We start from the raw sequence: 16,755 nt of genomic DNA on the forward strand, positions 1-16,755 counted from the left end.
TCAGGCTATGGATGAGCTCAAAAAAAGACTTTGAAAAACAATTTAGGGAGGTAGAGGAAAAAATTGGGAGGAGAAATGAGTGATGCAGATAAATCTTGAAAACCAAATCAGCAGCTTGGTGAAAGTGATACAAAAAGCTACTGAAGAAAATAATATGTTAAAAACCAGTTTAGGTCAAATGGAGAAAATAATATGTTAAAAACCAGTTTAGGTCAAATGGTAAAAACAACACAAAAGGTGAATGAGGAGAAGAATGCCTTAAAAAGCGGAACTGACCAGCTGGAAAGGAGATTTAAAAAAAAAGGCTCTCTTAAAAAAATAACTCTTTCAAATGCAGAATGGAACTAAAGGAAGCTAATAACTTTGGGAGAAATCAGGAATAAATAAAAGTATTCCAAAAAAAACCCCAAATTAAAGAAAATGTGAAATATTTCATGGGGAAAAGCATGACCTCAAAAACAGATCCTGAAGAGATAATTTGAAAATTATTGGATTACCTGAAAGTCACAACCAGGAAAAGGGGCCAGACTTTTATTTTTCAAGAAATAATATAGCAAATTGAGATCCTAGAAGCAGAAAGTAAAATAGAAATTGAGGGAATTCACTGATTATCTCTTGAAAAAGATCACAAAAGAAAAACTTCCAGGAATATTATAGCCAAATTCCAAAACTCTCAAGGCAAAGAGAAAATACTAAAAGTTGCCAGAAACAAGCAGTTCAGCTACAGCAGATGCTGTAATGTAGATACATTAAGGGTTTTTAGGGATTGGAATATATTCCAGAAGGCAAAAGGTCTTGGTTTACAACTTTGAATCAACTACCCAGCAAAACTAAACATCCTCTTTCAGAAGAAATGATGGGCATTCAATGAAACAGGGGATGTTCAAACTTTCTTATTGAAACAACCAGAGCTGAACAGAAAGTTTGATATCCAAGTACAGGACTCAGGTGAACCATAGAGACCAGAAGGACTAACTATGAGGAACTTAATGATGTTAAACTGCTTGTATTCATACACACACACACACACACACACACACACATATATATATATATGTATATATATACATATATATATATATGGTACAGGAAGGAGCTAAATATAATGGTATAATATAGTAAAAAGATGGAGTGAATGGGTGATAAAGGAAAGTACTGGGAGGAAGGGAAAGGAGAGGGAGAAGGGGCTAAGATAGTTCACATAAGAGTCAAAAAGAAGCTTTTTCAAAGGAGTGGAGTGGGAGAAGACGACAGGGAATGAATGAACCTTCATTCTCATTAGAAATGTCTCAGAGAGGAAATAACATACACATTTAATAGGGAAATATATCTTACCCTAATGAAAAATGAGAAGAAAGGGATGAGATATGGGGGAAATGGGAGTGGGGAAGAGGGGAATAGATGATAAAAGAGAGGGAAGATCATGGGAGAGGGTATTCAGATACAACACACTTTTGAACAGGGTCAGGGTGAGAGGAGAGAGAGAATAGAATAAATGACAGTGGGAAGGAATAGAGTGGAGGGAAATATGGCTAGTAATAGCAACTTTGAGAAAAATATTGAAATAACTTCTTTGATGGACTCATGATAAAGAAGGCAACTCATCCCAGAGACAGAGGCATTGGAATCTGAACACAGACTGAAGTACATTTTTTTCTCTCACTATTCTTGAAGTTTCTCATATTCTTGGGGTGGAGGAGGGTTTATGTTTCCTCTCATAACAAGATTATTGTAATAATATGAAATAAATAAACCAAAAAAGGAAAAAGAAAATGTTAATGTCATATCAATGAAAAGGATTATGATTTGAAGAAAAAACCACAGGGAAGGTGTGGAAAATAAAACTGATAAAAAAAAAAGGTGATGGTAGTGGGGAGTTGTGAGATAGAATAAGTGTCTTGTTTCCACAAGGATAAGAGAGGGTATTGCCAAAATTTCAGAGATAGCTATGAGAATAATACATTATAAAAGCCAGGATGTCTGATCATTGTGGAAACCAAAAAAACGGCAGTTGTTTTACAGGAAGGAGAGAGTTAGACAAAAGGAAATGTGATCAAAGGAATCACTTTGCAACCAGTCAGGGGTGGACTGAAGGTCTGTGTTCTTCTCCTTTGCACCTGCTCAAGGAGATAACTGTTCATTTCCCTGTTTTCATTAGTATAATGATCAGGGTGGGGGAAAATGTATGGGGGGGTGAATGTATCAAGTAGATTGTGACCCTGGCCAATGTTTGGCACAAAGGGGGAGTATAAGTTTTTCAAACTGCATGTAAGACCCATCATTGCTGTAATTTGAGGCTCCTTTCCATAAGAGAGGTGGTCTGTCTTTGCAAAGATGTATCAATAGAAGACATTTTAATCATTCTAAACTAAGTATTTATAATGATGAACCCCTGATAACAGTTTTGTTCCATAATCAAAGACAACCAACTGTGCTTTTTCATAATCTTTTAGTATAAGGTGGAAGTCAGAGGACAGACCTACCAGTGTCCTTCATGTTCAAGAAATGTCAGAGTGGGAAATTCAACATTCATTCATTTGCATGTTTATGAGTTACACATTTCTCTATCACCCTGCTTTCCCTCCCCACTCCCCATGGCAGCAAACAAGCTCATATAAATTGGATATGTACAGTCATGTTTAGCATATTTCCAAATCTATCAGTTTGTGAAAGAGAAATTAGACTCAGAAAAAATTAAAAGAAATTGAATATAGTTTGCTTTGCTCTGCATTCAAATGCCTTAGTTCTCCCCCCTTTTTTCTTGTGGGTTTTCCAAGACAAGTCTCTTAGGACTGTCTTTGATTACTGAACTGATGAGAGGAACTGCATCCCTCATAATAGATTTAGCTGACAATTTTGACATTAATATGAACAATGTTCTCCTGTTTCTTCCCACTTTACTCAGCATTAGTTCATGCAAGACTTTCCATGCAGAGTGTTTTTTTTAAAAGTAGGCTTTGATACTATGCATTTTTTAAAACTCCTTTTATGTTTTTCCTCTTTCTTATGTCTTTTTCTTTCCCTTTAATTCTAATACCTCTTTCACAACATAACTGATATGGAAATATGTTAAACATGATTGTACATGTGCAACTTTTATCAGGTTGTTCACTGCTATGGGAAGGGGGAGGGAAGGGAGAGTGGTAGAAAAATATGGAACTCATAAATTTGCAAATGGATAAATGAAAAATACCCTTGTATATAACTGGAAAAATAAAATAAAGTTTCAATTGAAAAAAAAAGAATAGAAAGTAGCCTTCAATTGGCATTCAGTTTCCATTAGTTCTCTCAATAGTGAAAGACAGGAATTCCCATTGAGAGTCCTTAGAAACTTTTTTCAGATCACTCTTGCTGAGAATAGTTAATTCATTCACAGTTGACCATCTTGCAGTGCTACTGGCTCTATAAAATGTACTGGTCTTATTCACTTCATTTTACATCAATTTGTGCTAGTCTTTCTTTCTGAAATCATCAACCATGTTGACTGGTTCTTTATCATTGTACTCCATGTCTAGTAATTGATTTCAAAGGTCATAGAGATCTTTAGGATGTACTGGTATTGCTTCTTCTGACCTTCATATGAACACTTGCCTTATATGAGTTCCCCTTAAATAATTTTTTAGCCAAACATACATTTGACATTCAAATAATGTGTGGCCAGTCCATTGGAGTTTGCTATCTGCAGTAGACTTTGAGTGCTTGGTGGTTTAGTTTGAGAAATGACCCTAATGTCTGATACCTTATCTTGCTAATTGATCTTCAAAATATTTAAACATTTCAAATGAAAACAATTCAGTTCTTAGCATGGTACAGGTAGACTGTCCAGGTTTCATTGCCTACAAAAATGAGGTTATCATAAGCAATCTGTAAACCTTTAGTTTGGCAGTCAATTTAATAACTCTTCTCTCTCACTTTTCTTCAGAGACTTCCAAACACTGAGCTAACTCTGGCAGGGCATGCAGTAACTTTATTATCTAACATGTATGTCCCTGGAAAGTATACTGCCAAGATAAGTGAACTTATTCAAAGTATTCAAAATTACTCTATTTTCTATAATTGATGGTTCCATGTATGAATGGTGCAGTGCTGGTTGATGAAGCATCTGTGATTTTTTATGTTAATTGTTAGGTCAAAATAAGCACAAGTAGAAAAAAAATTGATCAATAGGGCTAATTTAATTCAGTATAATTTTTTTGACAGAATAATTGAATCTTCTCATTGTAACTACCTTTTGACTAGAGAAAGATGTAACTAAGAATTTTGTGGTAATTAAGAATTTATTTTATTATATCACTTTTGAGATTTATGTTACATAAAGACAACTTGTGACAATTTAGTTTTGACAAATTTTAATTTTGGAGATTTATTTTTGCTTGAATAAGGAGAGATGTTTGTCATTTTAGGTTTCCAAATAATTTATTTCATGAAACTTTAGTGATTATCTTTTTAACATCAAGATAAATTTTTAAGTTTTTTTTTTTAAGGGAAATACTAGGGGCAGCTAAATGGTGCATAGGATAGCACACTGGTCCTGGAGTCAGGAGAACCTGAGTTCAAATCCAGTCTTAGACACTTAATAATTACCTAGTTGTTTGACCTTGGGTAAGTCACTTAACCTATTGCCTTGCCCCCCCCAAAAAAAACAGAAAAAAAGGGAAATACTTTTAGGAAGGAATGTTTAAGTATATCAATTTTTTGGTAAAAAATTTGCATGCTTTTTAGGAGACATTAATTTTTATTTGTAAACTTGTGATTAGTGAAATTATTGTTTGAGGAGAAAGGTTTTTGGGGACTCTGAATGTTGGATTTCCATTCTTAAGTTTGTTGTGTCTTTGGACCATCCTTAGGTGTTTTTTTTTTTAAAAAGAAAGTTAGCAGTCAGCAGCTCAATGGAAGCAACTGATTTAAGGTTAGAAAATATCTGTCCCTGGGAATAAGATTGGAATGTTGCATTAGGAAAGGTTGGACTCTTCTTAATTCATATTCCCATTTAATAAATCTGATGGTCTGGATTCACAGACTGGGGCTACTCATAGTGATGTAGGCTCTGAGGACCCATTTTGATGCTTGTTAAATATATGCTTATAATCCTCATAGTAAATTTCTATTATGGAAGGATATCATTGCAATGTATATATTTATTAGATTAACAGTAAATCATCTGGATTACTGTAATAAACTTCAAGTGGCAAGATCTTACTACTTTTATCTGAATTTTCAATAATTCTATGGTCTGAGCAAGAATTAATTGTTTATATGTGTAAGTTTCAATTCCTGAAATATCTTTCTTTCAGAATATGAATATAATTAGACAAAGGTAGAGATACTTGTGAAACAAAGATGTAAATTTATTAAATTGTAAGGTTAATATCTTTCTGTTATTTAGGGAATTTATCATAATTGCCTCAGTTCTATGTTAAAAAAAGGAATATCAATACAATTAGTTATCTTATAAGAATGACTTGTGGTATATCTTGCTAATGACTTAAAGAGAAATCCACTTTTGTTAGGGGATATTCATTTAAAGGTGGCTATGATTTGAAAATGTTTTGCTATAAATAATATACTTGATATTTACTGTTTGATTTTGATAATATATTTATATATTCCATCCATGAGCCTTTTGTTGCAATTGTAATTAATCTGGCAACTTTAAAATGGATACTTTTTTATTAGAGTCTATCTTACTTTTAAAATTCTGTTATTAATCCTTTAGCAGAACCAGATTTTTAAAAGTTAAGCCTCATGAAGGGCATTTCATAATTTGAAATTTGACTTAAGACCCCATCTTGCTGGAGTAGCCATTATAATTTACTCTGGCTTGGATAAGGACTAAATTCTTAATTGGATGTCCAAGGCTGAGGTTAGTCTAAATATAGAGACAAGTCCAAGGTTGACAAGATGTCACTTCAGTCCCTCATTGAACACTTAGTCTTGAAGGGTATATAAATGATGGCCCTGGACTCCCATGATTGTCTATAGACCAAGAGAGATGGTCCAATGACCATCCTTTTATTAATAATGATCTGGTTTTATTAATAAAATGATTAAATTGCCCAGAAATTGTATCTCTCAAATTATTTTAATTGCCACAAAATGATGGTGATGAGGTCATGAGATGCACATATCTTCAATTGTAAGTGATCATTGCTGATAGTGTTTTTGATTCCATTCCTCCCAAGGACTGGCAGTATATGCCAGTCAACATGACAGGCAACCCTTGTGGTAAAGTCATCCAGTTTTATAAACTTGTCCTCTATGTTTACATTGATGATAAGGTCTCCAGGTCTTCATAAAATTTTTCTTTAACTTCATCACTGTTCATTATGGTGGGAACATATATACTTATGCTAGTGGTATGGCTCTTTCCTACAAGTGGCAATATCATTGTTACGAGTCTGTCATTCATTCCTTTTGGGAGGAATATAAACTTGTTGACTATATTAGTTTTGATTATAAAACCTATATAGCCACTGCAGAAAAAGCTCATATTCAGTTCCAACTTTGTAAGTTGATTTCCATTTGTCACCCTTGTTTTACTCAGGGTTGTAATTTGGATGTGCTATCTGCTGTGCTCTCCCTCAACAAAAACAATTCTACTTTTAGGATTTCATGTTGCCTGTAAAAACAAGAATGAACAGTGTTTGATGATCAACTATGAAACACTTAGGTCTTCTCAGCAGTTCAGTGATCAAGAACTATTCTAAAAGCCTTGTTATGAAAATGCAATCTACATGCTGAGAAAAAAAAAACTATGGAGTCTGAATGCAGATGGAAGCATACTATTTTCACTTTTTAACACTTGTCTTGTGTTTTTTTTTCTTTTCATCATCCCCCCCCCCCCCCCCCCCCCCCCCCGGCTTTACCTTGTCTGCTTAAGAAGTTTGCTGGAGTGCCTATTTTAGTTTCCTGTGCCCTTGGACAGACAAGATAAACCAGCTGTGCCCTTGGACAAGTCACTTAACCCCATTGTTTGCAAAAGCCAAAAAAAAAAGTATTAAACTAACTTGTGCTAGCCTCTAGAATCTGGTCTTAATGAAGAACAAATGAACTTAGAGTTTCTAATAAAAGTTTCTAATAAAAGTACTTAGGTTAACATAAACTTTTATTAGAAACTCTAAGCCTTCATGATGTATGCATGGGGCCTGGTTAGAAGCTGGACCCCATGCATGCAATGTTAAAAGTTGGACCCTCAGCAGGATTTTGGGTAAGTATGTTTATATAATTGTACAGTCAGAAGACAGAATCTGATAAAACTGCTTCTGCACTTTCCCATAAGATGAGTGGCTCTCAATTCAGGAAGTGTTTCATGTCATTTTTCTTAGGGGTGGACAGAAATTCCATTAGATTAGGTATCCCAACTCAAAACCTTATCAATTATGCTAGAGACTTACACAAAGCATAGGAATCTTCCCCCTCCAGGATGTTGGTGCCATCCAGTGCAATGGCAATGAGTTACAGTCTAAATGACTCTGTCCAGAATTGTCACAAAGATAACTCACACAAAGAAACAGTGAAAGTGACAACAATTTGATTTTTTTTACTTGTCTTTAAGAAATCTATTAAAACTTTAATTGTGAATTGATATCAAATATTAGAACTTGCAAATTTAGGTTTAATTGAACCCCATAATTAAGGTTTCAAGAACATGTTCAGCTTAAATCTGGGGAAATGTCTGGTTTCTTGGTCACCAAACAGTTCTAAGCTGGGAATTGTTATCATGTGATCTTAAAAATGAGTTTATTGATAATAATAGAATCTTTTTGAAATGCTAATAGTCAATGGACCTTAAAGAAATTGAGAATAATACCATTTGGGAAAATGGATCCAGCTGTAATTCATTTTATTCTGGTCTTATTTTAAGTGAAATATGTCCCCTAATAAGATGTTGTTAATAAGTCAGAATTTATAGTGCTATTTGTCATTACAAAAATATAGAAGTGGCCTAGTTGTACCAGATCTAAAATTATATTATAAAATATAAGTCATCAAAATTGACTGGTACTGGTTAAGAAATAAAGAAGTGAGGGGGCAGCTAGATGTCACAGTGGATAGAGCACTGGCCTTGGAGTCAGGAATACCTGAGTTCAAATCTGGGCTCGGACACCTAATAATTACCTAGCTGTGTGGCCTTGGGCAAGTCACGTAACCCCATTGCCTTGGGAAAAAAAAACTCCAAAAAAATAAAATAAAGAAATAAAGAAGTGTATTAGAAACAGGAGCAAATGACTATAGTAATCCACTGTTTAATGAGCTCTAAGACTCTGGTTTCTGGGATAAGAGCTTACTACTTGGGTTCTGTTGGGGAAAACTAGAAAATAATATGGCAAAAAGAAGGCATAGACCCAACATCTCACAGACTTTACCAAAATAAGGTTGAAATGGGTGCAGGATTTAGACATAAGGGTGATGCCATGATTTCAACTACTTAAATTAAAAAGGTCTTGCACAATCAGAACCAATGCAACCAAGATGAGAAGGAATACAGAAATCTGAGAAACAATTTTCACAGCTGGTATTTCTGATAAGGGACTCATTTCCAAAATATATAAATAACTGAGTCAAATTTGTATGAATACAATTTTATACAAATTTATAAGCATATAATTGATAAATGGTCAAAGGTTATAAACAAGCAGTTTTCAAATGAACCAATTAAAGCTATCTATAGTCATATGAAAAAAAGGCTCTATATCATTATTGATTAGAGACATGAAAATTAAAACAACACTGAGGTACCACCTCACACCTTTCAGATTGACTAAATTGACAAAAAAAGGAAAATCATCAATGCTGGAGAGGATGTAGGAAAACTGGGGCACTGATGCATTGTTGATGGAGTTGTGAACTGATCCTATTATTCTGGGGAACAATTTAGGACTAGGTCTAAAGGGCAATAAAATTGTGATCCAACAATGGCATTGTTAGGTCATAAAAAACAGATTATTAAAAAGGGGAAAGACCTACATGTTTAAAAATATTTATAGTAGCTCTGTTTGGAGTGGAAAAGAATTGGAAATTAAGGGGATGCTCATCAATTGGGGAAAGACTGAACAAGTTATGGTATATGAATGTGACAGAATACTGTTGTTCTGAGCATGGATTGGAATGGAAAATGATATCCAAATCAAAAAAACAAAACAAATAAACAAACAAAACTATGGAGTTTGAATGCAGAGCAAAACATTATATGCTCACTTTAAAATTTTTCTTTTATTTTTTTCTTATTCATAGTTTTTCCCCTTAGTTTAAATTGTTTCACAACTGGACTAATAAGTTAAACATGATTGTACATGAGTAACTTATACCAGATTATTCACTGCCCTGAGGAGGTGGGGATGAGAGGATGTTAAAAAAATGTGGTACTCATAAACTTTCAAGTAGATGAATGTGAAAACTATCTTTACTTGAATTTGGGGAAAAATAAAATTTAAAAAAGTCAGAAGTATATGGAAATGCATGGAAATTGTTGATTGTGTGACCTTAAATTCAGTTACCTGAGTTTATCAATCTGAAATAGTTATTTAATAATAATTGAGTTATAGATTCAATTATTATAGATCCAATTGTTAAAAGAAAAATGTCAAGTACTTGAAACTTCATTTAGAAATGCAATAGCTATTTATTATGTTCTACTGTGACTTTGGAATGGCAGGAATACCTTTAAGATTTCTAGGCTATTTAACCATTTAAGTATGGTGGTTTGATATTAATTGAAAACTAAATAACAAAAAAAAAGAGATATGCTACCTTGCCCTGAGAGCTTTTAAAGCCTAATACAAATGAAGTTATCTGGTAGTCATGCCCACCCCCATAGCACTGGGCCTTCCTCACATCATACAATCAAATTTGACCTAGTTTTCTAAAGTCTATATTTCTTAGTATGATTGGGCATGATTATAAGTTTACATCAGCTATATTACTGATATGGTATAAGGTTTCATAATGCTTAAACCTAAAAGCTACAGAAATCAGAGGTAGAACTATGGGAAAGTTTATAAGACATCTTAAAGTTAAGAAAATAGGTTCCACTTGCATTTATTTATTTATATTAAAGTCACATTTTAAACATTGTAGCAGTCTCTAAGTTCATCAAACCACATGCTCTAATGGATATCTAATGTCAGCATTATGAGAACTTCAAAGTGTCCTGTGATACCAATACTGGAACACAATGGCTTAACTTTTCTCAAGAAAAGGAGAAGGTAGGAGCAGCTAGGTGGCACAGTGGATAGAGCACCAGCCTTGGAGTCAGGAATACCTGGGTTCAAATCTGGCCTCAGACATTTAATAATTACCTAGCCATGTGGCCTCGGGCAAGTCACTTAACCCCATTGCCTTGAAAAAAAAAAAGAAAAGGAGAGGGTGGCACCAGGTATTTTGCCTTTCACTCATGCTTGATCTTCTCAGATCTGGTAAAGAAATGAGATCATTTCTTCTTAATTATTTATGTTTTGTAGCAATTTAAAGACTTGGTCCAAGAAAGACTAAGATGAATGGCTTCTAGATAGAATCACAACCTGGGAATCAGGATATATCTTGCCAAGGTTATCAGGTATATTTGGCAGCCTGCTGGACTTGGAGCCTGGAGAGGGAGCACAGAGAATGAGTTTAGCCAGGAACATCTGTATTCAAGTATCTTCTTTGAGATACTCCCTCTGAATAATGACTGTGTGACCCTGGGGAAAATCAATTGGTCTTTCAGTGTAAATAGTAAGAAAATTTCCAAAAGAAAAAAGAAAGAAAAGAAAAACATCTGTAAATTTCCCTATTAAGCCAGAGAAACTTTTGTTACATTTAGGCTTGGTGATGTATTTGACAATTTTTCTAAATATCTTCCTTAATCAGTGCTTTAATTTAAAATCTGATTAAATTTCTGAGGGCAAAATTTGGATTTGGAACTTTAAACAGTTTTGGTCCAAGTCTTTATGTAAAGAAGCTTTTGGTTTCCTTCCCTTTGATATACCTGAAAGACTGATACTTTACTTTTTGGAGAAAATTATGAGGTATTCAATTCCTATATTCATATTCATCTCTCTTTGCTGTAAGTTCTGGTCAAGAATGATGTCTGTCATCATTTGAAAGATCTCTATTGGAGTTGATGAACTTGATTTAAAAAGCACTACCAGAAGGCTGTATTGACTGGAAGCGTGCAATTGGTATCACCTGGAGGATGTTTACCTGGAGGACTTTAACCAGTCACTCACATTATGACTATGTGCTACTAGTCTGGGCCATCTGGCTGGCACCTGGGGCTCAATAGTGGGGAACTGTGCCTGCTATGCTGCTAAGTTTCTTCTTGATCCTAAATAAATTCTGAGGTATTTATAATATTGTTTGGAAGGGAAATTTGAAGATCTCCAGGGAATTCCCTCCTCATTCTATCATCTTGACACAGGAAACATGGCAAACTGCATTTTCTTACCAAGTGTGACTTAAAACAGATCCATACTCAGTGGGATTTCTTTTGTCATTATATTTTTCTTTCCTCCTTGAAAGGTATGACTACTATCTCAATTAATATCTTGTATTAGGAAAAAAACCTTTATTTTAAAATTATTTAAATAAGAATACTTTCATATGGAAAGAACTAATCTAATTGATGCAGAGAATTATGAATGAAGAAAATAATCTTCAATGTTGTTAAATTTTATTAATGGGTAGAAAATTCTTTGCTCTTCAGATATAAATTGAGCTCCATTGGCTCACTGTTAAATTTAGAATTTGTATCATGTCTCCTCAATCCCAGCCCTTAGCTTTTAACCTTTTACCTGGTCACTTAATTGGGGATGGAGTTCCAATTTTGCCCTCCATGCCCAGATAATGGGCAAGGCTATAATGGGCAAGGCTGGACCTCCATTTGGAGCTGGTCCAATCTCTGACCCAGTCAGCTCTGCCTGTCTTTCTTTCTCTCTTTCTCTCCCTCTGTCTCTGTCTCAGTCTCCCAAGCAACCTCACCTAGCCTTTTGTTATTCAGCCTATCCTAAAGTGCTTGTTGACTCTCCAAGAGGAAAAAAAGTTTTAACCTGTTTACCTTGTAATAATTTGTAATAAAATCCTAAGCATTTTTCCTTCATCTTTCAGTAACCCTCGAATTCTGTCTTTAATTAGTGACCCCAAAATTTCAATGACTACACAATCACATATTTTAAATGAAACACAATAGCTACTGATATAGAGGGAGAAAGACAAGAGAACACCTGATGATTCTGTGTTTCTGAAGCAGAGGGACTCTAAGCACATAGAAATAATGTAATCTTTTTGAATTGGAAACAAATTTCACAATTTTTTTTTCTGTATTGTTAAAGTGCTTTTTCCCTTCTGTGTTGGCTTTTGTAAACCTCATGTACCATTAAGACTGGCTACAGACACTCCCTAAGTATTCCTATATCTTTAATCCCAATCTACTCTGGAATTAATAGCAAGTGTCCATATATGACCTTGGTCACATCCATGGGATAAGGTGCAATAGACTGCAGTGACTAGTTTTTTTTCTAGTTTGTTTTAACATTTAATAAATTTTTCTTTTTTTAAAAGATTTTTTAAAAGCTTTTATCTACTTAAAGCAATAGTGTTAAGTGATTTGCCCAAGGTCACACAGCTAGGCAATTATTAAGTGTCTGAGGGCATATTTGAATGTAGGTCCTCCTGACCCCAGGGCCAGTGCTCTATCCATGGTGCCACCTAGCTGCCCCTAAATTTTTCTTTTTTACCAAGTGTGTGGTTCTGTGAATTTTTCACCAAATGAACTCTAACTCCAACTAACTCTAACTTCTTGTTCAAGTTAAAGGAATTTCCAAACATATGTGTATAGTTGTACATCTGTACATGGGTGTGTATGTGCTTCATGCATACACTGCTTGTGTGTGTGTGTGTGTGTGTGTATGTGTATGTTTTGCACATCACTCTTTTGTCCACCATCTATCCTTTCAAATATCTGGTGTACATTAAAAGACTAAAAGAGGAAAGATCAAAACCAAACAAAAAATCAAAATCTTTTAATACAGGGAATGAGGTTAAAAGCTTTAAAGGATACAATATTCCCAAATACACAGTGAATGTCATCCATAAAGCCTACATGGGCTTCCACTAACAGGTGTCTTCACTTGCTAATGTAACCATAAGTCACTACCAACACTTCTAGGACCATCATTCGAGGCAAGGAGAGGAAATTTAGGGGAAATGAGATGGCCATTAGACATTCTGATGAGCCAGAAAAATCACTGTTGCCAATATAATGGCAGTAACTGTAGAAACAGTTGACTGGGTGACCACTAGATTTTCACATACTCCAATTTCTAACTAATTCAACTGTCTTTGGAACCGACAATGGGGACTCACTTTCTTGACATTTGTATTTTCCATTCCATCAGAAAATGTGACAAAAGAAAACTTAAGTATCACTGGCTTTCAAAAGTAAATTACTGAACACTGTCTCCGAGCTTACCCTGATAATAATAAAACTAAATAAATAAAGGATAAACTAAAAAAAAAGGTTGGGGGGGTGGAAGGGAAATTGGAGAAGATATAGATGTACCAACTCTCCTTACTGAGAAGAATCCAGCAATGAGGAGCAGCTGGACCACAGGGTCTATGGTGGGCCTAGAAAATTGTCACACTCTAACAGTGCATCCATATGTAATTTATATAGCACCCAAGTGAACAAACACATACAATACAGTGTCACATTACATGCAATGTCTCATATTTGCAGTAAATATCTAAAAGATAGATCTAGGAGTTGTGAACAATTAGTTTTTCCCTTTTTAAGGGGAAAATTCTATTTATTATATTTCTATTCTGTTTATCTTTTTCTATTTTCTGTTATATTTCTATTTTCTATATTCTATTTATTATATTTCTGTAACACAAGTGGTTGAAAATTCACATTTCATATAAAACTTTCTGGTAATCAGGTCAAATTAGCATTTATAAAGGGTGGACCCTTGTCTTTAAGAAAGCTAGCCTTCCAGATTGAGAGAACCAGTAGCTAGAAACAAAATATTGCTGAAAGGATAAGGGGGAAAGGAGAGAGAAAAGAACAAAGGGAGGAAGATAGGATGTAGGGAAATAAGTATTTTCTTAATTTCTCATGGATCTTTTATCCCCTTACTTTTAATTCCTTTTTTTACAACATGACTAAAATGGAAATATATTAAACATGATTGTTCATATACAACTTATACCAGGTGGTTCTCTGTCATGGGAAAGTGGGTATAGATAGGGTGGTAGAAAAATATAGTACTCATCAGCTTGCAAATGGATGAATGTTGAAAACTGTCTTTACATGTTACTAAAAAAAAATTAAATCGAGTAAAGTATAAGAAAATCCCAGAAAGTTAGTCTAACTCCTTAGATCCCATCAAGATAACATAACCCCCCCCCCCCAGCTTTAAGAAAGTCCTTTAGCTTAACTGATAAACCCTAAGGAGAGGCCTTTTTAAAATTATTGATAACAATCCTTCTGCCCTGGTTGGATGTAATTCAAAATACATCAAAGGAGGAGAATTCCTTTGATGGACAAGTACTGAAAACTCCCACCTACAGAAGACCCCAACTTCTGACTGTGCCAATGTATAAATATGCTTCCCCCAAAAAAATCTTCTGTTAACATAGTTTTCTGAACTCCCTTTTATACATGACTTGATGATAGGCTTAGTGAACAATAAACATTATTTTGACTTGGGTTAAAGCCACACTCTAAGGAAACTTTAAAAAGGTCAACCCATAAGTGAGTGTGGTTGTGTTCAAATTTTCATTTTCCCCAAAAGTGGCTGTGCTATGGTTATGAATAAACAGGAAGTACGTGTTTTCCCCTTACATCTAAAAATGTACTAACCTCATACGTGTGGAAATTCACCCTAAGATTAACTCTAAAGGCAGAGTTTGGTAAGTTAAACAAAAAAATTCTGACAAAAGATGAAAACACAAATATGAAAAAACAACCTATTTTTTTTTTTTGCAAGGCAATGGATTCGAATGACTTCTCCAAGATCAGACACAGCTGGTAAGTCTGAGGCAGGATGTGAATTCCTATCCTCCTGACTCCAGAGCCAGTGCTCTAACCACTGCACCACCAAGCTGTCCCAATAACAACCTCTTTTAAAATATATCAATAACCACCCCTGGATCCACTCCTGCAGATCATTTCCTCCCTCCTAGGACTCTAGGGGTCCACCTTAACAATTAGTCACCTGACCATTCAGGTCTTTAATAAACACCATAGCAAGAACAGGACAAATCATCTTCCCTCCCCTGTACAAGGGACACACTTTTCCACAAAGACAACCAGTGTCCAGGATAGCAAAGAATGGGCAGAAACCCAAGGACAATGAGATGAGAGTGGGACACAAGTGTAGAAGACAGAACTGGTCATATTCTTTCTCTGAGAAACGTTGCTTCTCATCCATGGAGTCAAAAACTCTTTCAACTGGAGCAAAAATAGCTTAAGAAGGACAGAAGCTTCTTTCTTTGTTCCCCTCAGAACCTCTGGTCAGGAGATGGAGCCTCAGGTGTGAATGACAAAACCAGGAGAGCTGGACCATATACCTCAGGGAGGAGGTGGAAGGGTAAGGAAACCAGAAAGGGATTGGTGGGGAAGGGGTTTAAAGACCTTACAGAGGGGTTTTGATTTGGTCCTGGAGCTCTTGTGGAGCTCCTAGGGTTGAATGAATAAAGAGGGTCAGACCCTCACTTTAGGAAGTCACTTTTGCAGCTGAGTAAAGGTGGGAGGGAAGAAGACTAAAGCTAGTAGATCAGTGAAAAAGCTACTAGCATATTCTCAAGAAGAGATGGTAAAGGCCTAAATTGTGTGAATGGAGGGAACCTGACACATTTGAGAAGTGTTCTAAGGTAAAATGAAAAGATGTGACCACAAAATGGATGTGAGAAGTGAGGGCCAGTAGGGAGCTAGTCAGAAACAAACCTAGTGGGAGGAGGATAGTTTCCTTATCAATAACAGGAAAGTTAGCAAAAGAGGAGATTCAGGGAGTGACCTGTGAAGACAATGAATCTTTTTGGATATGTAGACTTTAAGATGCCTCTGGGACATCCAATTGAAGATGTGTAAAAAGACACTTTGGTAATTAAGGACTGGACCTCAGAAGAGAGACCAGAGTTGGGAATTATATGGATAGAAAAAATAAGTGAATACAAGGGAGTTAAGAGCACTGAGTGAAATGACATACCAAAAGAGAACTCTGGAAATAGCCTTGAGAGGCCCCTTCAATTAATGAGTGTGACCTTAATGAATTTTCAGGAAAGTATCCAGAGAAGAAGTATCCAGTCAGGAGAACCAGGAGAGAACAATGTCTCTAATACCTACCTAGTAGCCAGAGTTAAAGATCTATGAGCAATTAATCACACCAGAGATAGCTCTGAGGTCACCTAGGATAAAGAATAAGAAAAATGACATTAGATTTACAATCAGTCAGTCTAGCCTACTTTGAAGGGAAAACATGCATTTGAATGATGAAGATAAAAACAAGAGGGGGGCCCCCAGGAGCCTCAAGGTGGGTTTTGATGACTGGCAGGCAGAGTACTGTGGGCAACTCAGAAACTGAGGAGTTTAGCTCTGCTGAATTAACTTAAGATGTACTCCTTATTTAATACTAAAAACCCCCCAACAAAATAACAAAATTGGGACAATAAACTTTTGGGGTGCTGCCAAATCAGTCTGAGTGGAATATTCCTTCTTAAGAGTTAATATTGGGGTGGCTAGGTGGCTCAGTGGATAGAGCACCTGCCCTGGAGTCA

At 35.4% G+C, this 16,755-nt stretch overlaps 1 protein-coding gene across 4 annotated transcripts in view; it reads right to left on the reverse strand.

The window, feature by feature from the left end:
- The window catches only part of LOC141508552 (butyrophilin-like protein 2), a 53,609-nt gene that overhangs the window by 35,144 nt on the left and 1,710 nt on the right, over window positions 1-16,755 (reverse strand). For 3 of the 4 annotated variants that reach the window (XM_074217286.1, XM_074217284.1, XM_074217285.1), the window contains exon 2: window positions 16,325-16,386. The exons of the other annotated variant lie outside the window; for it this stretch is intronic. The gene's annotated coding sequence lies outside the window, so the exon portion shown is untranslated. The remainder of the gene's footprint in view (window positions 1-16,324; window positions 16,387-16,755) is intronic. 4 annotated transcript variants of the gene reach the window in all.

This window comes from Macrotis lagotis, chromosome 1 (genome assembly GCF_037893015.1).
Source record: "Macrotis lagotis isolate mMagLag1 chromosome 1, bilby.v1.9.chrom.fasta, whole genome shotgun sequence".
Lineage (NCBI taxonomy): Eukaryota > Metazoa > Chordata > Mammalia > Peramelemorphia > Peramelidae > Macrotis > Macrotis lagotis.